This window comes from Ranitomeya variabilis, chromosome 8, assembly GCF_051348905.1.
Source record: "Ranitomeya variabilis isolate aRanVar5 chromosome 8, aRanVar5.hap1, whole genome shotgun sequence".
Taxonomy (NCBI): domain Eukaryota; kingdom Metazoa; phylum Chordata; class Amphibia; order Anura; family Dendrobatidae; genus Ranitomeya; species Ranitomeya variabilis.
This window is the reverse complement of record NC_135239.1, coordinates 208570270-208596646: the sequence shown is the minus strand read 5'-3', so window position 1 is coordinate 208596646 and position 26377 is coordinate 208570270. Positions and strand designations below refer to the sequence as shown.

The 26377-nt window shown below is 44.3% G+C and overlaps 2 long non-coding RNA genes across 5 annotated transcripts in view; one reads left to right on the top strand and one right to left on the bottom strand.

Moving 5' to 3' along the window:
* Window positions 1-1742: 1742 nt before the first annotated feature.
* Window positions 1743-12144, bottom strand: LOC143788662 (uncharacterized). Of its 3 annotated transcripts, none has more exons than XR_013218700.1 (3): window positions 12093-12144; window positions 4494-4608; window positions 1743-2313 (listed from the first exon to the last, which is right to left on the bottom strand). It is a non-coding gene; the product is annotated as an uncharacterized LOC143788662 (long non-coding RNA). The 3 variants fall into 3 exon arrangements; XR_013218698.1 differs by lacking the exon at window positions 12093-12144 and adding an exon at window positions 4710-4846; XR_013218699.1 differs by lacking the exon at window positions 12093-12144 and adding an exon at window positions 4710-4846 and having other exon boundaries at window positions 4506-4608.
* Window positions 12145-12271: 127 nt separating this feature from the next.
* LOC143787679 (uncharacterized) overlaps window positions 12272-26377 on the top strand; it is a 268730-nt gene continuing 254624 nt past the window's right edge. For both annotated transcript variants that reach the window (XR_013218436.1, XR_013218437.1), the window contains exons 1-2: window positions 12272-12404; window positions 13436-13532. This is a non-coding gene — a long non-coding RNA (uncharacterized LOC143787679). The remainder of the gene's footprint in view (window positions 12405-13435; window positions 13533-26377) is intronic.

Below are 26377 nucleotides of genomic sequence, written 5' to 3'. Positions count from 1 at the left end.
GTCAGACCACCCCAATCCCAAATATGAGTTTTGGACAACCCCTTTAAATTTAGTTCCAACCCTCCTGGCAGTACATTTCTTCTTTGAAAAAGTACAGTAAAATGTTCACATTGCAGTCATCTTAATTCACTCCGTAGGACTCTGAAGACTTCAGTGTCAATAAGCAAATCTGAAGCAGGCAATAAATGTGGTGGCCGGGCGCAGAATGCTGACTCTATTGCATTGTCCAGTTCCCCAGTGGGCTTACACTGCCAGGGCACGCAAACGTCCACTATGTTGTCTCAGCAAACCGAGCTCATTAGAAGTCTGCACCAGCCCAAGCTCCGGCCTCCTCCACATTTGCATGGAGAGTGTGTGAGCCGGGGAGATAAAGAATTCAGGAGCTACAAGGATGCTGAGACTCTCCGCAATCAGATAAAAGGCGTCGCACCTCAACAGCAATGAGAACATTCATATCAAGAGATGTAGTTCATTAAGAAAAACTGCAGAGATCAATGGAGCTGCTCTGTCCTTAATGATACTGAGCCTACGCATTGTCCTTGGCTCTCTTAATAACGTGAGGCAAGGGACCTGTAAGAAATGGCCGCGGTGCATGCCGGGAGAGGATGGAGCACAGGAAATGGAAGCGAGATAAGAAGAATTGAAGTCTGCGACAAATATTTTCAGATTAAGGAAATGTGCATTTTGCAACTCTCGAAATCCTTCCAGGACATGAGCAAATCCTTTCGGCAAAACGCAAGAAAACTCTTCGAGCTTCAGGATTGTTGGATTAATATTATGACTAACAAAACCTAAAATATTGTATTAAGTTCAAAGGGTCTCTTGGTCTCTCTCTGGATGCCCACATTGTGACCCAACATTCATACAATCTATAATTTGTTGGTTCCTCTGAAGATACTCAAATTGTGAAGGCTCATCTGTTGTAGATTCCTCCTTGGATATCCACATTGTAACCAAACATTTTTGAGATCCACCATTATTCAATTCCTCTTTGGAATCCCAAACTATAACTAAATGTTCTTAAGGTTCTCTGTTTGGATAGACAATATGTGACTTAATATTGTTGAAATCCACCATGGTTTGAAGTCCTCCATGAATGTCTCCACAATGTGACCAATTGATGTTGAGACCAAAAATTGCTTGGTGTCTATTTGGATACCCAAATTGTGATTACATTTTCTTAAGATCTATCACTTGTTACTCCTTGGATACCCACATCGTAAGTAAACATTCTTCAGATCACCATGGGTCAGTTTTTCTTCTGATGTCCACGTTTCAATCAAATATTCACCATAGGTGGGTTTTTCTTTGGATGGTCTTTAAAACCACCATTGGTCAGTTCCTTATTGTGGAGTCCCACTATGTGAATGGTCTTGAGATCAACCATGGTTTAGTTCCTCCCTGGACATCCAAATTAGTTATTGATATCCTCCATTAATTGGTTCCTCTTTGGATGCCCACACTGTAAAGAAATGTTCCTAAACAACTTGTGCCTGATATTTCCATCAATCATATTTTTCCTTTATGTTTAATGTCCATACTACATCCGGTGATAAAACTGGTTTTACCAATGTTTTCTTTGAAGTGTTTTCAAAATAATTTTTAGGAAACCATTTCATAAAATCAGATCAGCGAAGATCCAGTGGCAAGAAGGAGTTCAAATTTGCTAAAACACAAGCTATTAAAATTGATCAGGGCAGTACCGTACCTAAATATTTCCTACTCCAGGTGGTCAGGAAGGTTATTACAGGACAAACTTTTCAACAAGTTAAATTTGAAATACTAAAACCTTTTTGAAAAAAATATATTATTGGGCAGCGCTAAGTTTGTCAGAGTCCAATGTAGAGATGGCAATGCACAGCAGAGTTGACTAAGGGATATAGCAGTACTAAGTTTGTTACAGAGTCCGTGTAGCATTGTTGACTTTGCAATATATCAGAGCTGAGTTTGTCATAGAGTCCAATGCAGAACTGGCCATCCATATTTCTGAGTTACCTAGTGATGAGTCATGCTTGATAATTCCAAGCCGAACTGTGCAGGATATAGCATGGTATATAGCTATGTAGCAGAGTGACATAGATGCCAACTACTTGAATACTGAGGTGGCATCCTGCTGCCTGAGCTGACTTTTAAAGACCAGGGGGGTTGTTGCACAAAAGTGCATTGGAGTAAAAGCACAGAGAGAGTCGGCTGAGGTAGGGATAATACGAGGAACCAGGACAATAGATAGATATATTTTTATGGTTGCTTTTTCTTTAAAGTCTCAGGTATTTTCATGTTCTTTGTGTTTCTAGATTAACTGCAGTAGTTTGTCTATAAAATAAATAAATTGAAAAATAAGAGGAAAAGCTGAACAAGATATCTGGTCCCTGTGAGAGAGAAGCAAAGCAAACTAATTAGAAAAACTGGCTGTAAGTGGACAGAAATGTTTGGGAATAAATTGCACTTGGACTAAAATGGTGCCTTAATAATCTCAGGTGAGCATTTAGCCGCACTCTCCATTTAATAAAGCCCTAATTCAAGTCTGTGTTTTCTCCTTGCTCAGGAGCCGTGTGTTGGCGATCTGCATTCTCAGCATCCAGATATTTGTATGAGGTCATTCCGGATATCACAATATACAGAAATTTGCCGGACTCTACCTCTGTGTTGAGACCCAGTGGTAGTGGGGTATCTACCTTTTTACACCAATAACCCCCAAAGCACAAAAATGTGATTAATAATGGTGGCCACCACCAACATAAAATTCTGGAGGTGCTCTGTTTTCATAATGTACAGAATACAAGAAATAGTGCATGATGTAAGGCCTGTGCCTATGGGGGCTGAGAAGAGAGGGGCGGCTGCTCCTCAAGGTCAGGGCTTGATTATATATAGGTACATGACCACTGTGGCACTGTGAGGTTTTCTTAGGCAAAGCTGCTTCAGGAAAAAGGTTCTAACATTGTGCTTGTGCTGGCTTTGTCGCCAGCATCTTCTTTCTGTAATTTAAACAATAACTAGTGAGTGGCTTCCTAGCGGTTGCCGCCCCAAGGATGAACACGCTGCTTCTTTTAACCACTGCTCACCAAAGGACATAAATTTTAAAAAAAACATGCCATAAAACAAACAGCCTTACCGACACAAAGTCAGATTACAAAGGCAGTAGTAAGATACATCAGACCACCATGATAAAGGTGGGGGCAGCACAGGTTCAAAATACTGATGAAAACGGCCACTCACAAACCTACCAATTCATGGAGTTAGGAATTTAGTGTTAGGACTCGCAAGTATGAAGACCATTGACGTGGGTTGCGAGCTTGCGCATTTTGGCCAAAATATCGACCAATACCTCATTTAATATATTTATCGTATACATTATTTTGCATTTTTCCATTTTTTGCAGGATGCAGCCAGGCTCTTTAGTGTTGGTTGGCTGAACTGGGGCAGCTGTCCTTGTGGGGTGCACTCATATAGCGCTGGACAGTCCGCCTGATCTAATAGTATTGGCGTCATTAATAGGCTGTAAGCCAGACACTGTGCATCACATATACCTATGTGACTGGTGTCCCACCCCCTCCATGAATTGGTAGGTTGGTAGGTTTGTGAGTGGCTGTTTTCATCAGTATTTTGCACGTGTGCTGCCCCCGCCTTTATTATGGGGTGTCAGCTGCATCTTGCTAGTGCATTTGTAATCTGACTTGGCGTTGATAAGGTTGTTTCTTGTCCTGGTATGTTTTTTCTTTTAACCACTGCAAAGTTTTCAAACCCTAAAACTGCAAAAGCAGCAACAAAAGGCTCAAAATGTGCACAGTAATTAAGTTTTTACATCACTGCACATTATGTTCATTTTTCTGAGCTTTTGCAGGCGAAATCCACCTGAAAAAGGCCTTGTGTGCAAATAACCTAGAACTGTTTTTTCATTAAAGTTTCTAACAAGAATTTCCTTTTTACAAATAAAGTATAAATGATGTTAAATTCTTTATCCAAAAAAGTCCTACAATTTGTACATACAAGTCCTATGAGTTTCTATGGTAACAGTCTACAAGCAGAACCTGCGTAGTCCTCTCCTTCAGTCATGTGTTACTTCAGATAGACGGGACTGTGGGATCAGACTACACAGGGTTTGTTTGTAGTCTGTAACCATGGAGACCGCATTGGAACTGTATACACAAAAAAAAAGTGTCAATCCAGACAATTTGAAACATTGTAACTAGGCAAATTAATAGCGCTACGTTTTCAATACAACAATATTGCAGACGGTCTGGACTAAGACATTGTAATGAATATTCATGACATCTTTAAGCACCTTTCATGTTAGAGCTCCTAGGCGCTATGACATCTAAATGTGATACTGGAGATTTAGGGACAAATTAACCGTTGGATGTAGAGATGAGTGAATCTGGCAACAATCAATTTGTCAGATTCACTCGAATCTGGCTGGAAAATTGGAATTGCTGGTAAAAGTCTTTTATTACACATAAATTATGGGAATTATAAAAAAAATATATCATACTCACTTTAGGCCTCACCTGTCCTGGCACAGCTGCTCTCCTGCTGACTTGCTTCCTCCTTCCTGCTCCAGTCTTTTCAGTCTTTAGCGCCTCTGGTGCATAGCATGACGTCACTGGAGGTCTAAAATTAATTTTAAAAAAATTGTGAAATTCAAAGCAAATTCGATTAAGCGTTTAGTTACAAGGCAAGAGGGCACATGAGTGCCCGTAAACCAGTTTTACCCACAACCAGAATTATCTATATTATTCTGGGTTCCGTCATCGAGAAGGTAAGTTGTCATCGCTGCTTCACGTTTCCTGGTTTATCTTTTCTCTTGCTCCTTCTCTGCCCGACTGATGGATGAAACCATTAGTGAAATCACTGTAAATAATGTGTTAAGTTAGAACTTACAAGAGGATCCCTCATTAAGGAGGTTTCACATATCCTACTTCCCAATTAATGTTTAAGGCTTTGCTGGAACACAGATATGTCACAGCGTGTCAGCCAACGAAGCGCTAATAACGCAGCGGACCTTAAAGAGCGCGCTCAATGTCACATCCCTTTTCTTCAGCCGTAAATAAATATTTCAATGTATTTTTTTCCCTCTTTGATGGCGGCTTCGTCTTCATTTCGATAGAGAATTTTGTCCGCAATAACATCATTATCTCATAGAACTTTAATTGCTCCCTGGAAGGAGACAGATAATCTGAAGAAGAAGAAAAATAATGATACGTATTGATGAGCCGAAAGCTGAAAAGCAAAATATTGAGAGATGCGAGCGGAAGATTAAATGCAAACAGGTGACTGGTGATGAGAAAGAGGAAATCTGGCCAAAATTAATGATCCAGTGCCGGAAGTGTAGAAATATCTCATGTTGGAAAGTTCTGAGCAAATGATTTACCTTTATGAGTTCTGCAACTGTGATACGTGTTTATTGTGAGCTGCCGCGGGGATGAAACGGAGAGCATGGAGCGGTTGTTTTGCAAACAGAGCACAGATCAGCTTGTAATTTAAAAAGGATTCACATAGAGGGTCTACCTTCACTGGAGCATGAAGACCACTTTATGCAAAACCTAAAAAGGATATTTGTGCATGACTGGCCATGTCCGATACTACACTCCAGCCCTAAAGGTGCAAGAAGCTGAGCTGCAAGACAAGCTGTGGCCAAAAGGGTAAATATGCCAGTCCCAGACAACTTCATTACTATTTACCACTGTATCCACATAGAGGTACATAAGCCCCCTATCCATGGAGGTATATAAGCCCCCTACAAAACTACCATACCCCCACAGAGGCAGGGCCATCTCCAGGTTTTCGTGGGCCCTGGACGAAAGTCTCAGTGGGCCCCTTTAACACATACCACAATTCATGATGCAAAGATACGGCAGAGAAATATAGGTGTAGTACAATGCAAAAGGTTTCACTTACTTCTTACATCATTACATGAGTGATATCTATTTTAAATTCTACAATAGGTCAGAAACCGGACAATATAGTCCTCCATACAGTATAATGAGCACCACACAGTCCTCCATACAGTATTATGGGCACCACATAGGCTCCATACAGAATAATGAGCCCTATATATTGCTCTATATAGAATAATGGACCCATATAATGCTACATACAGTATAACGAGCCACATATAATGCTCCATACACTATAATGGGCCCAATATAGTGCTCCAAACAGTATAATGAGCCCCATACAATGCTCCATACAGTATAATGAGCCCCATATAATGCTCAATACATAATGGCCCCTATATAATGTTCCATACAGTATATGATGGGACCCATATAATGCTCCATACTGAATAGGCCCCACATAATGGGCCCCATATGATGCTCCATATATAATGGGCCCCATGTGATGCTCCAGTATATGATGGTCCCCATATATTGCTCCAAACATAAAAAAATGACATACTCACCTCTCCTCTGCTCTGGACTCCTCAGCATCGCCGTCTTCCAGCTCTCTGCACTGTGACTGCTCAGGCAGAGGGCACACACTAGTCACGTCATCGCACCCTCTGACCTGAATATCTCAGTCAGAAGACGCCGTAGGTGCAGAGTGGGAGAGGTAATTATCGCAAGTACCGGGACACAGAGTAAGTGGGGGGGATGGGAAAATACTGATGGCGAGTGGGCCCCTTGCCTGCTCAGGACCCTGTGCGCTGGGTACTGACGCCAGCCCTGCATATAGGTACATAATCTCCTTTCTATACCTTCGTACACTCATGAAGGTACATAAGATCTCTACTATACCTATGTGCACCCATAGACGCACATAAGCCCCCTACTATATCTCTGTACACCCATACAGGTACATAAGCCCCCTACTATATCTCTGTACACCCAAACAGTTACATAAGCTTCCTACTATATCTCTGTACACCCATACAGGTATATAAGCCCCCTACTATATCACTGTACACCCATACAGGTACATAAGCCTCCTACTATATCTCTGTTCACCCGTATAGGTACATAAGCCCCCTACTATATCTCTGTACACCCGTACAGGTACATAAGCCCCCTACTATATCTCTGTTCACCTGTACAGGTACATAAGCCCTCTACTATCCTTTCATACACCCATGCAGGTATATGAGCCCTCTACTATACTGCCTCACATCCATGGAGGTACATAAGTCCTCTACTATATCTATATGCATCCATAGAGTTATATAAGCTCCCAAATATAACTCTGTACACCAATTAGGGTACATAAGCCCCCTAGTATACCTCCGTACACATATGGAGGTATATGGAGGTACATAAGTCCCCTACTATATCTCCATACACCCATACAGATACATAAGCCCCCTACTATATCTCTGTACACTGTGAGGCAGTGACCCCTGGTACAGCTAGGGGGCGCTGTATGTGCTCTGCAGAATGTGCATGGGAGCGTAGTGAGGCCATGAGGGCGTACTACAGACACAGGTGTGGCTGTAATTAGAATAGTGAAGCAGTGACTGATTAAAAAGCCCTGTAGTAGTGGGGGAGGTATGTCAGTGTGTTCTTGGAAGCAGACAGGGTAGTTGTCTGCAGAGCTCTCTGTGTGGAGCAGCACAGAGGCTAGAGGAACCAGAGAGACTGACACCCTGCGTCTTGGGCTGTCTTACGTGTACCCGGCTGCACTCCAGAGGATAAAGAGTGCAGTGCGCTGAGTGAGTACAGAGACTTGTTACCGGCGTGCGGTCACCCAGGGAAACTGGACAGAAGGAAGTTCGGCCTGTGTATTGACTGCGTCATATAGCCATGCATTATTAATGGACTGTATGAAGAAGCCATATACTATATTAACTGTGTGAAGTAACACAATAAAAGAACGTTTTGTTTGAACTTGTTTGGGTCACTGCCGTTTCACTGTGTATGGTCATACCGCTGCATCACAACTCCCATACAGGTACATAAGGCCCCTACTATATCTCTGTACACCCATACAGGTATATAAGCCCCCTACTATATCTCTGCACACCCATACAGGTACATAAGCCCCCTACTATATCTCTGTACACCCATACAGGTATATAAGCCCCCTACTATATCTCTGTATACCCAAGCAGGTACATAAGCCCCCTACTATATCTCTGTACACCCATACAGGTACATAAGCCCCCTACTATATGTCTGTACACCCAAGCAGGTACATAAGCCCCCTACTATATCTCTGTACACCCATACAGGTACATAAGCCCCCGACTATATCTCTGTACATCCATACAAGTACATAAGCCCCCTACTATATCTCTGTACACCCATGGAGGTACATAAGCCCCCTACTATATCTCTGCACATCCATACAAGTACATAAGCCCCCTACTATATCTCTGTACACCCATGGAGGTACATAAGCCCCCTACTATATCTCTGTACACCCATACAGGTACATAAGCACCCTACTATATCTCTGTTCACCCATACAGGTACATAAGCCTCCTATTATATCTCTGTTCACCCATACAGATACATAAGCCCCCTACTATATCTCTGTTCACCCATACAGGTACATAAGTCCCCTACTATATCTCTGTACACCCATACAGGTTCATAAGCCCCCTACTATATCTCTGTACACCCATACAGGTACATAAGCCCCCTACTATATTACTGTACACCAATACAAGTACATAAGTCCCCTACTATATCTCTGTACACCCATACAGGTACATAAGTCCCCTACTATATCTCTGTACGCCCATACAGGTACATAAGCCCCCTGCTATATCTCTGTACACCCATACAGGTACATAAGCCCCCTACTATATTTCTGTACACCCATACAGGTACATAAGCCCCCTACTGTCTACTGTATCTCTGTACATCCATACAGGTACATAAGCCCCCTACTATGTCTCTGTACACCCATACAGGTACATAAGCCCCCTACTATATCTCTGTACACCCATACAGGTACATAAGCCCCCTACTATATCTCTGTACACCCTGTGAGGCTGTGGCCTCTGATACAGCTAGGGGGCGCTGTTTGTTCTACCCAGAATGTGCATGCAGACGGATGAAGTCCATAGGTGTGCATGAGAGTCATGGATTTCCGGTCCAGGTTTTCCAGGTGGCTGAAGGCCACAGGTTTGTGTGTTTAAAAGCCCTGCAGTAAGGGGTTTGGGTGTGTCAGGCTGTGTCAGGTGTCTGGCCAGGTATGCGAGGTGCACGTCAGTGTCAGTCTGGTGTGTGCTGGTCTGCAGAGTGCATGGAGGCCAGCAGAGCCAGCACCCAGGGCAGCTGAATAGCCTGGCACCCGCAGCGTACACAGAGATGCAAGTCGTCCATGGTACTGGTCTCAGATGTGGACAGTCCTGTGCCCGGAGGTGGTTGTCCTGTGCCCGTAGGAGTCGGATGTGGACAGACCTGTGCCCGGAGGTGGATGTCCTGTGCCCGAAAGAGGACTAGCATGTGCAACGATTGCAAACAGGTGGATATGGTGCCCGGCTGCTATCCGGAGGATATACTGAACTGTGTACGACTGTGTGAGTAAAGAGTCTGTAAGAGACTCTGTCTTATTTGTACCCGGCTGCACTCCAGAGGATAAAGAGTGCAGTGCGCTGAGTGAGTACAGAGACTGTGATACAGCGATGCAGGATACACCCATACAGGTACATAAGCCCCCTACTATATCTCTGTACACCCATACAGGTACATAAGCCCCCTACTGTATCTCTGTACACCTATACAGGTACATAAGCCCCCTACTATATCTCTGTACACCTATACAGGTACATAAGCCCCCTACTGTATCTCTGTACACCTATACAGGTACATAAGCCCCCTACTATATCTCTGTACACCCATACAGGTACATAAGCCCCCTACTGTATCTCTGTTCACCCATACAGGTACATAAGCCCCCTACTGTATCTCTGTACACCCATACAGGTACATAAGCCCCCTACTGTATCTCTGTACACCCATACAGGTACATAAGCCCCCTACTGTATCTCTGTACACCCATACAGGTACATAAGCCCCCTACTGTATCTCTGTACACCCATACAGGTACATAAGCCCCCTACTATATCTCTGTACACCCATACAGGTACATAAGCCCCCTACTATATCTCTGTACACCCATACAGGTACATAAGCCTCCTACTATATCTCTGTACACCCATACAGGTACATAAGCCCCCTACTATATCTCTGTACATCCATACAGGTACATAAGCCCCCTACTGTATCTCTGTACACCTATACAGGTACATAAGCCCCCTACTGTATCTCTGTACACCCATACAGGTACATAAGCCCCCTACTGTATCTCTGTACACCCATACAGGTACATAAGCCCCCTACTGTATCTCTGTACACCCATACAGGTACATAAGCCCCCTACTATATCTCTGTACACCCATACAGGTACATAAGCCCCCTACTGTATCTCTGTACACCCATACAGGTACATAAGCCTCCTACTATATCTCTGTACACCCATACAGGTACATAAGCCCCCTACTGTATCTCTGTACACCCATACAGGTACATAAGCCCCCTACTGTATCTCTGTACACCCATACAGGTACATAAGCCCCCTACTGTATCTCTGTACACCCATACAGGTACATAAGCCCCCTACTGTATCTCTGTACACCCATACAGGTATATAAGCCCCCTACTGTATCTCTGTACACCCATACAGGTACATAAGCCCCTACTATATCTCTGTACACCCATACAGGTACATAAGCCTCCTACTATATCTCTGTACACCCATACAGGTACATAAGCCTCCTACTATATCTCTGTACACCCATACAGTAGGGGGCTTATATACCTGTATCTGTGTACACCCATACAGGTACATAAGCCTCCTACTATATCTCTGTACACCCATACAGGTACATAAGCCCCTACTATATCTCTGTACACCCATACAGGTACATAAGCCTCCTACTATATCTCTGTACACCCATACAGGTACATAAGCCCCCTACTGTATCTCTGTACACCCATACAGGTATATAAGCCCCCTACTATATCTCTGTACACCCATACAGGTATATAAGCCCCCTACTGTATCTCTGTACACCCATACAGGTACATAAGCCCCTACTATATCTCTGTACACCCATACAGGTACATAAGCCTCCTACTATATCTCTGTACACCCATACAGGTACATAAGCCCCCTACTATATCTCTGTACACCCATACAGGTACATAAGCCCCCTACTGTATCTCTGTACACCCATACAGGTACATAAGTCCCCTACTATATCTCTGTACACCCATACAGGTACATAAGTCCCCTACTATATCTCTGTACGCCCATACAGGTACATAAGCCCCCTACTGTATCTCTGTACACCCATACAGGTACATAAGCCCCCTACTATATCTCTGTACACTCATACAGGTACATAAGCCCCTTACTATATCTCTGTACACCCATACAGGTACATAAGCCCCTTACTATATCTCTGTACACCCATACAGTTACATAAGCCCCCTACTATATCTCTGTACACCCATACAGGTACATAAGCCCCCTACTGTATCTCTGTACACTCATACAGGTACATAAGCCCCCTACTATATCTCTGTACACCCATACAGGTACATAAGCCCCCTACTATATCTCTGTACACCCATACAGGTACATAAGCCCCTACTATATCTCTGTACACCCATACAGGTACATAAGCCCCCTACTGTATCTCTGTACACCCATACAGGTACATAAGCCCCCTACTGTATCTCTGTACACCCATACAGGTACATAAGCCCCCTACTGTATCTCTGTACACCCATACAGGTACATAAGCCTCCTACTGTATCTCTGTACACCCATACAGGTACATAAGCCCCCTACTGTATCTCTGTACACCCATACAGGTACATAAGCCCCCTACTGTATCTCTGTACACCCATACAGGTACATAAGCCCCCTACTGTATCTCTGTACACCCATACAGGTACATAAGCCCCCTACTGTATCTCTGTACACCCATACAGGTACATAAGCCCCCTACTATATCTCTGTACACCCATACAGGTACATAAGCCCCCTACTGTATCTCTGTACACCCATACAGGTACATAAGCCCCCTACTGTATCTCTGTACACCTATAGAGATGCACTTATTTCCCTATATACCTACGTACACGCCTGGTCTGTACAGGACAACGCTTATCGGGCCTCATTCATCAGAGCGGTTTGACCACAAAACTGCCCACAGCAACCCAGACATTTTATTTTATCCAATCAGTGCTCAGTATTCATTTTACCTAGTCAGAGCTTAGCTTTCATTTTACCCAATCAAAGATCAACTTTCATTTTACCTCAGCAACCTGCCAGAACTGAGATTTTGTCTTACCTCAGTAACCAGAGCTCAGCTTTCATTTTACCTCAGAAATGACTGCGGCCGTCGTCTCCTTCCTGTGGTCGGGTTTCTCTGTGGAGAGCGGTTGTGACATGTGAGTACAACATGGTGTATGTGATAGTGGAGGCGATGTACACACAGGAGCGGTCATAGACACACGGCTGTCCTCCTGGGCAATGTCTGCTCCTTCCCGCTATGGTAACAAGCCGTATACATGGCAGAAGTGATGTAACACAGGATCCGTGGCCTACAAGAATAGACGCCACGTGTCCGGACAACTGTCATTTATTGTGGACGTCCAGGAAATCGGTGAGAAAATGAACATCCACGGAACAACATGGCGGCCGGCACTGAGCCTGGAGCCAGCGAGTGTCAGCAGAATAATTTCCATTTTAGGTCCCTTATGATCATGAGTTTTCAGTATTAGTTCGTTACAATCGTGGTCTCGTTATAAGATAATGGGACGTATCTATGGTTGGCCCAGTTGGTCTAGAGGACGTTCAGTTTCCTCTGTAGCCTTAGATCAGTGGGCGTACAGTCAGAGATCAGGAGAAAGGACACATGAATGTGGTCATGGCACACTATCCACTAGACCACCAGGGACACCAGTATATCACAAATACTAAACACATTGCTACTAGATCACCAGGAACAGATCACGTTCCCATTCTGCCACTATGGACAGGATCCTATACCACAAAGGGTAATAACATTTATATCTAGAGAAAGAAAGAAATGAATATTCTCCCTAGGACACCTGGGATGTGACAATTTTCCTATTAGGATTCCAGAGAAGAGACATCAGAAAAAGAGGACAGGACGGAACCAGGGATCGGACTTCAGTCCGCAGCGACACAAGAAACCGGAAAACTATTCAGGACTTTGCAGAGAAAAGGGAGTACCACCTACCGCAGTGTTCCCCAACTCCGGTCCTCAAGAGCCACCAACGGGTCATGTTTTCAGGATTTACCGTGACACCTGGAGATGAGACATAACACTAACGGGACACAGCATTTTAAAAAAAGACACCAAGACCCACTGTGACATGAGGGACAAAAAAAAAAAACATATGAGGAGATGAATAACGCTCTTCAGGATACTAAGAAAATAACAATTTTCCACTAGGACACCAGGGATAAGATTACCAGGAAGAGAAACAATCATGGACACACTGCTGCTAATGGCCCGAGAGTCCCTTCCTAATCTAGAGAACTTCTTAACTGTAAAGGTACCGTCACACTAGGCGATATCGCCAGCAATCCGTGACGTTGCAGCGACCTGGATGGCGATATCGCTGTATTTGACACGCAGCAGCGATCTGGATCCCGCTGTGAAATTGCTGGTCGCTGCTAGAAGGTCTGCACATTATTTGGTCGCTAGGTCGCCGTGTATCGCCGTGTTTGACAGCAAAAGCGACGATACCAGCGATATTTTACACTGGTAACCAGGGTAAACATCGGGTTACTAAGCGCAGGGCCGCGCTTAGTAACCCGATGTTTACCCTGGTTACCAGCGTAAAAGTTAAAAAAACAAACAGCACATACTCACCAGCGCGTCCCCCAGCCTCTGCTTCCTGACACTAAAGCGCCGGCCCTAAACTGAAAGTGAAAGCAACAGCGGTGACGTCACCGCTCTGCTGTTAGGGCCGGAGCTCAGTCAGCGTCAGGATGCAGAGGCTGGGGGACGCGCAGGTGAGCATGTACTGTTTGTTTTTTTAACTTTTACGCTGGTAACCAGGGTAAACATCGGGTTACTAAGCGCGGCCCTGCGCTTAGCAACCCGATGTTTACCCTGGTTACCCGGGGACCTCGGCATCGCTGGTCGCTGGAGAGCGGTCTGTGTGACAGCTCTCCAGCGACCACACAGCGACGCTGCAGCGATCGGCATTGCTGTCGCTATCGCTGCAGCGTCGCTTAGTGTGACGGTACCTTAAGGGTACCATCACACAGTGCCATTTTCATCGCTACGACGGCACGATTCGTGACGTTGCAGCGTCGTATAAGTATCGCTCCAGCGTCGTATACTGCGGTCACACGTTGCAATACACAGCGCTGGAGCGATAATTTCATGACGTATTTGCGATGTAGAAGCCGTTGGTTACTGTGCGCACATCGTATACAACCTGTGTCACACAATGCAATCATGCCGCCACAGCGGGACACTAGACGACGAAAGAAAGTTTCAAACGATCTGCTACGACGTACGATTCTCAGCGGGGATCCGGATCGCCGTAGCGTGTCAGACACAGCGATATCGTAAATGCATCGCTGGAACGTCACGAATCGTGCCGTTGTAGCGATCAAAATTGCACTGTGTGACGGTACCCTAAGGGTACCGTCATACAGTGGCACTTTGGTCGCTACGACGGCACGATCCGTGACATTCCAGCGATATACTTACGATATCGCTGTGTCTGACACGCTACTGCGATCCGGATCCCCGCTGAGAATCGTACGTCGTAGCAGATCGTTTGAAACTTTCTTTCGTCGTCTAGTGTCCCGCTGTGGCGGCATGATTGCATTGTATGACACAAGTTGTATACGATGTGCGCACAGTAACCAACGGCTTCTACATCGCAAATACGTCATGAAATTATCGCTTCAGCGCCGTGTATTGCAACGTGTGACCGCAGTATACGACGCTGGAGCGATACTTATACGACGCTGCAACGTCACGAATCGTGCCGTCGTAGCGATGAAAATGGCACTGTGTGACGGTACCCTTAAGTACAGGGTGATTGTGGACTTATAGATAAGGCTAGGATTTGCTCACTAAAGGTACCTTCAAAGAATCCAATGACACAACACTTCTTCACTAGGACACCAGGAAAAATACACTTGACTAATAGTACATTAAGAAGAAATTAATTGTAAAGCGCTGCGGAATATGTTGGCGCTATATAAATAAAATTATTATTATTTATGGTACCAAGTGACCACAGGTAAGGTAATTAGATACAAACACATAAGGACCATATTTTACACTAGGACACCAGGGATGGAAAACTATCACTAAGAATGTGTGTGTGTATATATGTGTGTGTGTGTGTGTGTGTGTGTGTGTGTGTGTGTGTGTGTGTGTGTGTGTGTGTGTGTGTGTGTGTATATATATATATATATATATATATATATATATATATATATATATATATATATATATGTGTGTGTGTTTCCCACTAGGAAACTAGAAACACATCCTTTTGCAAACAATATGATGTGAATATTGCCCACTAGGACACCAGGAACATTACATTTACACACAAAAAAATTATAAGAATCTGAATAATCTCGACTAGGACAACTGAAATACGACACGTTGTGAAGAGCATACTAGGATATGAGTATTGCCCACTAGGGTACCAGGGAATTTAGAGTGACACAAACTCATACTGTAAGTTGCAGACTATTTCCTGCTAGGACAACCGGGACAGAACACTAAATCTTAAGGAACAAGGTAATAGGTGACAGTGTATGTCCGTGTGTGTGGGTACACAAAAACATACTGTAGGGACCAGAACTTGGAAGCAGCATACTACGATATGATTATTGCCTATAAGGGCACCATGGACATTACATTTACACACAAAGAGGACCAGAATATTCCCACTAGGACACCAGGAATACAACACTTAGAAAAAGGCATGCTAGCAATATGAGCATTGCTAACTAGAGCACCAGGGACATTACACTTACACACAGATATAAGTTCCAGAATATTCTCCACTAGGACACCTGAAATACAACACCTTGTGAAGAGCATACTAAGATATGAGTATTTCCCTCTATATTTACACATAAAGATATAAGGACCGGAATATTTCCCACTAGGACACCAGGAACATAGCAAAAACACAAACCATACTAGGAAACATTTACACACAAAGAGGATCAGAATATTTCCCCACTAAGACACCAGGAATGCAACATCTTGATAAGAGTATACTACGATAGAGTACTGCCCACTAGGGCACCTGGGACATTACATTGTAGGTTTTAATTGACCTCATGTTGTAAGTTGCACAGATAAAAGCTACTGAATTGCTTATAACCTGAATTACCCTTTTATGTTTTACTTTGACTTTTTCAAAGCACAAATACTTGACATGGAGACCTCGACATTAGGTAAACAGGCCCGACTCCCCTGTAGACCTCTGTAGTGTGTTATTGCTCCGAGCTTGAAAGACTGCATTATTACTTCTGATTTGTGACATTGTGGCTCTGGCATCTCCGCGGGAGGTGCCCACACCGATCCTCCTGGCTAGCTTTACTAAATGATTTTTTTCTTAATTTCAATTTTCTCTCCCATTCCGCAATGTTCCAAGACACACAGAGACCCGCTGAGTGCAGCAAGAGCTGAATTCTATTTCCCCGAGTGTGACATTACAGCCATGAAATATAAGTCGGGAAATCTGCAGGTGGTTATATCAGAAATGAGAAAGAAATCATAAGTAATTATAGCCATTTATGCATTAAATCCATTTCTCTGTTTACCTGAGGATGGAACAGAGCTGAATTGCCCATGATTTCCCCATACCGAAGGAACATTGTAGCCACACATTGTTCACATTTACATTGCACGATGGGGGGAAAAAAAAGCATCTGATAGACTTGGAGATGATGCAAATTTACAACGTTTCAAAAAAATCACGTCAGCAGTCTGGAATATAATAGAAAATGGACAATACTGCAGCCCAAAATAAATTACATTTTTGCTTAAATAGAGCAGATAGATTTGCTATGACACTGGGAAAATATAGCCTGTGTGAGCCCACGCTTTCCATATACAGTTTTAAAATCTGCATCACACCACCCCATCGCTACAGCCTCCATTTGATCTCTCATGTTATTATTAGTCTTTTTCCTTCATTAAACCATAAGGGATAATAATACTGCAGTAACTCCTTCAATACTCTAGACCACCAGGGATGTAACCATACACACCTTCACTAGTCTTTATAATCACGGTGTTACCATGATTATTCTTTTTATTACCCTGAGCCACTAGGCATGTAACCAGACACCCATTTACTACCCTACATCACAAGAGTCATACATCCCAACTTTTGAAGATGGGAAAGAGGGACAAAGTTTGTGGCGCGCAATGCGTGCCGCGGCAAATTTTTGGCCACGCCTCTGACCACACCCATTCATAACTAGTCACACCCATATCCACATCCCAACCGCACCCATTTAGCACTGCTGATGACACTGTTTCATAAAGAATAATAATAAACAAAAAATTATGGCCACACAGTGCTCCATACTGTATAATGACCCCACAATGCTCCATACTGTATAATGGCCCCACATGATGCTCCATACTGTATAATGACCACACATGATGCTCCATACTGTATAATGGCCCCACATGATGCTCCATACTGTATAATGACCGCACATGAAGCTCCATACTGTATAATGGCCACACATGATGCTCCATACTCTATAATGACTGCACATGATGCTCCATACTGTATAATGACTGCATATGATGCTCCATACTGTATAATGGCTGCACATGATGCTCCATACTGTATACTGGCTGCACATGATACTTCGTACCGTATAATGGCCACATATAGCTACTCCTACACATGCGGCTGCACTCCGTACACTTTGCACACACGGCTCCGCTTCGTACACACGCACTCCGCTCCATACACCTCGTACACACGCGGCTCCGCTCCGTACACCTCGTACACACGCGGCTCCGCTCCGTACACCTCGTACACACGCGGCTCCGCTCCATACACCTCATACACACACGGCTCCGCTCCATACACCTGACCTCGTACACACATGGCTCTGCTACATCCACACTGTAAACACCTCCTGACCCCACACATAAAGCAGCTTACTTACCTCATCTAGCAGCACCATGGCAAGTTGGGTATTCAGTATTTAGTGTCAGAACACACACTCCATGGCGGGACATGCAGATGCACCACGCACAGAACTTTATGCTCAGTAAGCACCTCCATGAGAAGGTATGCAATGTAACACTTGCCTTACAAAACACCACAGACTCTTCTTCCCACACCATCCTTCCTATCTGCCGCTCAGCCCTTCTCCTCTAATTTGTCCACGGAGCTCGGCGAGCAGCTGATTGGTGGATGGGCCTGTCAGTCAAAGAAGTCTCCAGCAATCAATCTCCGGCGGTGCATTCCCTAACAGAATTCTAAACACAAGAGCGCGCACTGTAATACACAGGTTTGTCTCCAGATGTTCTAGTGACATCACTGAGGGTGGCCATTTTTCCGAAGTTAAAAACCTACTTAGTTTTTATTAGGCGGTGTTTATAAAATGGCATCGGTAATGGAGTCATAAATTCTCCACACCTCCCAACCAGTGCGGGACATACCTGTCCCGGCCGTGACAGCGGGGGAGACTGTCAAAATCGTGACAGTCCCGCTGGATCTGGGACGGTTGGGAGGTATGCAAGAGTGTTACCATTGACCTTTTACTACCCTAAATCTCCAGGGAACTAACCATCAACCACTGAGTAACCCTAAATAAAGTTGTTACCATTGAACTTTCACTACCCTACATTACCAGAGATGTAACCATAATCCACTGAATTACCCTAAATCACAAGTGTTACCATTGACTTTTTGCAACACTAGATCACCAGAGATGTAACCATAATCCACTGAATTACCCTAAATCACAAGAGTCATTGACCTTTTGCTACCCTAGATCACCAGGGATGTAACCATAATCCACTGAGTAACCCTACATCAGAAGAGTGTTACTATTGACCTTTCGCTACTCTAGATCACCAGGGATGTAACCATAAAACCCTTCACCTCGGTAAATGGCAAGAGTATACCCATTTACTACTTTTAATTACCCTAGATCACCAGGGATATTATGACTACTTCTTTCACAAAAAAAAAACATCAGTAAAGATAAGAGGATGTGATCATGTTATTTACAGGGCCACTGTGACTTTATAAACACAACTGAAAGGGATATCTAAGCACCATGTATTACAGTAGCTATACGGGCAATAGGGATAGAACAATTAGCTACGGGGACATGAGGGACAAGCACATTGTTATCTGTGGCAACACAAAGCAGGCAATCGCAAAGATACAAAGGCCATAATACCCAATAAGACAGAGAAAAAAAATAATAATTGTCCACAAGGATGCCAGGAATAGAACACTTGCCCAACAGGACCCATTTTGATTACAGAAACAGAACTGAAAGGGGCTTCTAAATATGACGTGTGGAGAACTGGACTAGAACAAGGACATCCAGAACAAGTATACTGTGTTCTGTAACACTAGAAGCAAGGCATTCACTGAGCCACCAGGGGAAGAATACCATTTAGGACACAGAAAACAAAGCACTTGTCCACTGGTACATCAGGGATAAAACACTTGCCTGACAGGACAGTTGGGAAATAATTAGAACTGGAAAGGCCATCTAAATACCATGTATAGCATTGGGGCTCATACCCACTTGTGAGAAAAAAAACGGTCCGTAATCTGGACCGAAAATAAACGGATGAAAACTATGCGATTGTCATGCGAGATCAATGCGATTTTTAATCGCACCATCCATTTTACATCCGTATGCAATCCGTTTTTTTCTCTGCAACTATTTTTATACAATCATGTACAGGACCATTTACAATGTTCTATGCCACAGAATGGTAAGTTATCCGTAAAAAAACGGACAGCATACGGATGGTCCGTATTCCGTGCGTTTTTTTTTTCTTGCACCCTTTGACTTGCATTGGCGAGTCTCGTCCGAGACTCGCAGCAAATTGCAGCATGCTGCGATTTTTTTCCCAGTCCGATTTCAACAGAGAAAAAAATCACAAATGAGATGTCACCTATTGAATAACATTGGTCCGAGTGCAATCCGATTTTTTATCGGATTGCACTTGTCCGTTTTCCTCGCAAGTGGGTATGAGCCCTTAGGGAGAGACACCGATTGCACAATTGACAAAGTAAAGAGATCATACCTATACCAATGTCCACCAGTTACCAAGCTCTGACTTTACTACGGGCTGTAACGAAATTCACCACTAGGATAACTGGGATAAGTATAGTATATTGTCATCTGTCACAGAAGAAACAAGGACACCAGGGGCAAAACATCCATTAACACATCAAAAACAAAGAGCTCGTCCATTAGGAATATAACATTAGCCCAGCAGGACTACTGTGACTACAGCAACAGAATTGAAAGGAGGCTCTAAACACCAGATATTGCCATTATGAGCAACAGGGACAAAACAATTGACTTGGACATCAGGGACAAGTATATTGTAATCTGGGTAATTACAAGAGACAAAACTTTCAATAAATTCACAAAAAAATAAATAGAACACTTGCCCAGCAGGGCACATTGTGAGTACAGAATCAGAACTGATGGGCGTCTAAACACCATGCATGTCCTGTTTGCATTAAAGATATATGATAAAAGACCTCCTAAGACATCAAAGACAGGAATATTGTGATCTATAACAGTAGAAACTATGCATTCATCAGAAAATAAGGGGTAAAACACATATTGAGACTGCAAAGACAAAGCACTTGCCCACTAGGACTCTAGAAATTGAATATTTATCATTATGACTACAGAATCAAATTTGGAAGGGACCTCTAAACTCTATATATTGCCTATATGGAAAACAGGGGCAGAACTGCCTATTAGGACATTAAGGAAAAGTATATTGTTATGTATTGCAACAAAAAAAGGCATTCACAAGAAAACAAGGGGCAAAATATCCATTACGGTACCAAAAACAAAGTACTTGTCAACTGGGAATAGGATATTTGTGCAGCAGGTCCATTGTGACTACAGAAACAGAAGTGATAGGCCTTTAGGGTATGTGCACACATTGCAGATTTGACTGTGGAATTTTCTGTGTAGATTCTGCATTTCTTGGCAAAAAACGCAGGTCAGAATCTGCGCCTTTTTTTCGTATGTGCACACGTTGCAGATTTTTGTGCGGATTTCTTCTTTTTTTTTACCCCTGCAGATTTCTTTTATGGAATGGGTGCAGAAATGCAGCAGATCTGCAAAAAGAATTGACCTGGTCCTTTTTTTAATCTGCTGCGTTTTCCGTGCCGATTTTTCAGCACCATTAGCATTTTTTGCCATTGATTTACATTGTACTGTAAATCACTTGCGGATCTGCAGTGTTTCTGCACGGAAAAAAAAACGCTGCAGATCTGCAGGAAATATGCAACGTGTGCACATACCCTTAACACACTCTCTCAGAGCTTCTCAGGTTATTCTTTATAACAGAAAAAGTTCCACAACCACAATGATTACTTCTATCCCCATTATTAATGACACGCAGTTTAATGACTATTCTTCGGGAAAATGCATTATGACCAGCTACATTATAATATACTGTGGCATTATTAAGAATGGTTTCCAATTAGGGCCTCCGCCTGTAGCCATCTTTGCTCTCCTTTGCCAGTATGAGGTTTGAGCAAAAGGATTATTATTCCAAAGACCGATGAGATTAAATAAGTTACAGGGGTTGGAGCATGAACCATAAATCGCCGATTGCTTAGTTGTCTTCTAGAGATAGCCTTATTATATCATTATTGAGGAGAGTTTTAGGCAGTATCGCCCCTCTGGAAAGAAAATATCATCTACCATATGGGACTGGGGGTTGCCTTTAGTCATCACTTTGCAAAATACAGTATTGATCTGGGCACTTAACAGTCCTACTTGTCAAAAGCATAATGATATCAGCGGCGCTTGACGTAATGTGGTCGGCGGACGCCAAGATTAAAATCACACAGCCTTATTTGGCTTAGATAATTGGCTAAATATATTCTTTTCCATCGGCGGCCCTGGGCATTCCGCACTAATAAGGTATCATATTAATTTTCATTAAAGGCCCTGAAGAGTTAGGAACATTTTTTCTGGCCTGTAAGTTGTTCCTCTTTTTAATCGCGTCGTTTGTATTCCAGGCTGACAATTCGCCGGGGTCATTTGGAGTTTTATTTTTGGTTAATGCTTTCAGAGCATTGGAAGATTTTATCTCCCACCAATAAAGTTCAGAAGGGCCCACACTAAAAGACATTATCCAAAACATTTGGTGACCCTCTTGGGGAGCACAAGAGTTATTACTGTTATGGAATGCAGAATTAGTTTTATTGCAAGTTGGTTTAGATTCCAATGTGAAAGTCTAGGATATCACTGACACAGCTCAGGGAAAAATGCTTCATCCTAATTAATGTACACCTTTACAACATTCAGATATACTTTACATCTGACCATGAGTTACTAAGCAGATATTTTGTGTTAGTGCTGGACTGATCTTCAATTAAATTTTTATCTACAACTTACACTTGAATCACATCTAGAGCTGCATTCAGAATTCTGCCGGACCTACTGTAAATGTGCTGAGACTCTCATACTGCATTGGACTTGAGATTTGGTGCATACATACAGTAAATGCTATATCTGTATTAGGGCTGTCCCACACGTCCAGATAATTCCGGTACCGGAAAAAATCAGTACCGGAGTTATCCGTGTCCGTGTGCCCGTGAGCTCACGTAGGCCATACGTGCGGCACACGTGTGCCGCCCGTGTGCCGAGTGGGTACCACACGGAGCGTGTGGTACACTGCATCGTGCTGAAGCCGCGATTCATATCTTCTGTGCAGCAGCGTTTGCTGCATAGAAGATATGAATAATAGTGTTTAAAAGAAAGATCTATCTGTCCGCCGCCCTCCCACCCCCTGTGCGCCCCCCGCTGTTCTGAAAATACTCACCCGCTTCCCTCGTTGGCTGTCGATGCTTCCTGTGCTGGCCGCCCCTTTTACTGTATGCGGTCACGTGGGGCCGCTCATTTACAGTCATGAATAGGCGGCTCCACCCCTATGGGAGGTGGAGCCACATATTCATGACTCTAATCTGCGGCCCCACGTGACCGCATACAGGAGAAGCTGAAGCCAGCACAGAACACTGCGAGGGAGCCGGGTGAGTATTTTCAGAACAGCGGGGGGGCGCACAGGGGGTGGGAGGGCGGCTTACAGATAGATCTTTCTTTTAAACACTATTATTCCTATCTTCTATGCAGCAAACGCTGCTGCACAGAAGATATGAATGGCGGCTTCAGCACCATGTGGGGGGACAGCGCTTACTGTAGCGCTGTCTCCTGCACGCCACAGGGACTGCACACGGAGACCGTCCGTGTGTGGTCCGTGTTTTACACGTACCCATTGACTTTAATGGGTCCGTGTAATACGTGCGCTCCCACGAACACTGACATGTCTCCGTGTTTGGCACACGGAGACACGGTCCGCAAAAAATCAATGACATCTGCACAGATGCATTGATTTTTATGGGTCTACGTGTGTCAATGTCTCCGGTACGTGAGGAAACTGTCACCTCACGTACCGGAGCCACTGACGTGTGAAACCGGCCTTAAAGAGTAAGTAACCCATAATGCAACAAACTGGAGTACACTTGGCAAACACTGATACAGCAGGAAACAGTAAGGGTATGTGCACACGTTCAGGTTTTTTCGCGATAAAAACTCATTAAAAACGCATAGATTATGCATCCTATCATTTAGAATGCATTCTGCATGTTTTGTGCACATGATGCGTTTTTTTCCGCAAAAAAAAATGCATCGCGATAAAAAAGCAGCATGTTCATTAATTTTGCGGATTTTCTGCGTTTTTCCCGCTATTCTATGCATTTGGAAAAAAACGCACAAAAAACGCACCAAAACGCGTCAAAAACGCATGAAAAACGCGGTAAAAATGCATGCGGATTTCTGGCAGAAATGTCCGTTTTTTTGTCAGGAAAATTTCTGCAAGAAATCCTGACGTGTGCACATACCCTAAAGCATGCTCTCTGAAAGCACTGATACAGCAGGAGACAGTAACGCATGCTCTCTGAAAGCACTGATACAGCAGGAGAGAGTTAAGCTGCTTTCACACTAGCGTCGGTACGGGGCCGTCGCGCTGCGTCGGCCCGACGTACTGATGCATACTGTGCAAAAAATGCCTGACATGGGCAGCGGAAGCAGTCTTACAAAGCTTCCGCTGCCCCATTGCAAGGTTCGGGGAGGAGGGGGCGGAGTTTCGGCCACGCATGCGCGGTCGAAAATGGCGGTCTCGACGCACAAAAAAAAGTTACATGTAACCTTTTTTGTGGCGGCGGTGCGCCAAAACACGGCGCAACCGCCGCACGACGTTGCGACGTGTGGCACTGCGTCGCAATGCGTCGCTAATAAAAGTCTATGGAGAAAAACGCATCCTGCAACTTTGCAGGATGCGTTTTTTATCCACGACGCATTGCGACGTGCAGTACACGACGCTAGTGTGAAAGTAGCCTAAAGCATGCGCTCTGAAAGCACTGATACAGAAGGAGACAGTAAAGCATGCTCTCTGCAGACACTGATACAGGAGGAGACAGTAAAGCATGGTCTCTGCAAACACTGATACAGGAGGAGACAGTAAAGCATGCTCTCTGAAAGCACTGATATAGCAGGAGACAGTAAAGCATGCTCTCTGAAAGCACTGCTACAGCAGGAGACAGTAAGGGTACCGTCACACAGTGAAATTTCCATCGCTGCGACGGCACGATTCGTGACGTCGCAGCGTCGTATGAATATCGCTCCAGCGTCGTAGACTGCGGTCACACTTTGCAATCACGGTGCTGGAGCGATGCCGAAGTCCCCGGGTAACCAGGGTAAACATCGGGTTACTAAGCGCAGGGCCGCGCTTAGTAACCCGATGTTTACCCTGGTTACCAGCGTTAACGTAAAAAAAACAAACAGTACATACTTACATTCCGGTGTCTGTCCCCGGCGTTCTGCTTCTCTCCACTGTGTAAGCGCCATAGCCGGAAAGCAGAGCGGTGACGTCACCGCGTCACCGCTGTGCTCGCTTTCCGGCCGGCAGGCGCTCACACAGTGGAGAGAAGCTGAGACGCCGGAGGACAGACACCGGAATGTAAGTATGTACTGTTTGTTTTTTTTACGTTTACGCTTGTAACCAGGGTAAACATCGGGTTACTAAGCGCGGCCCTGCGCTTAGTTACCCGATGTTTACCCTGGTTACAAGCGAACACATCGCTGGATCGCTGTCACACACAACGATCCAGCGATGTCAGCGGGTGATCAAGCGACGAAAGAAAGTTCCAAACGATGTGCTACGACGTACGATTCTCAGCAGGGTCCCTGATCGCTGCTGCGTGTCAGACACTGCGATATCGTAACGATATCGTTAGAACGTCACGAATCGTACCGTCGTAGCGATCAAAATTGCACTGTGTGACGGTACCCTAAAGCATGCTCTCTCAAAGCACTGATACAGCAGGAGACAGTAAAGCATGCTCTCTGAAAGCACTGATCTAGCAGGAGACAGTAACGCATGCTCTCTGAAAGCACTGATATAGCAGTAGACAGTAAAGCATGCTCTCTGCAAACACTGATACAGCAGGAGACAGTAAAGCATGCTCTCTGCAAACACTGATACAGCAGGAGACAGTAAAGCATGCTCTCTGAAAGCACTGATACAGGAGGAGACAGTAAAGCATGCTCGCTGCAAACACTGATACAGTAGGAGACAGTAAAGCATGCTCTCTGAAAGCACTGATACAGCAGGAGACAGTAAAGCATGACATTAGGGTATCCGTGAGTCAAAAGTAGCTTAGATGTTAGTTAACCTACTCCCCATCCATCCACCATACCCACCTCTTTCACCGAACCCTTGCCCAAATACCTGATGTGGTGACCATTGCCGAATAAAAACTTTACACTGAAATTGGATTAAATGGCCATAGCAGCTTTTTATTAACATTTAATAAAACGATTTATCAATATAGTCCAAAAGAGGGGGTGTGGTCCTCGAAGCCCCAAAACCTAGTCTTAAGTATCCACAGTCCACCGTGGCCTCAGGTCAAGTCTTACCCCCAGCCACTATGCACCAGCTCGGGGGCAGATGATAACCAACCTGTCCGAACCACTAAACAATTGACGGGTCCCTTGATTAACCCTTCCATAGGATTGAACAGACCCCGTCCAACCGAAATTCCTTAGGGGAGTCCAGGACCTCGTGAGATCCTCCCCCCTA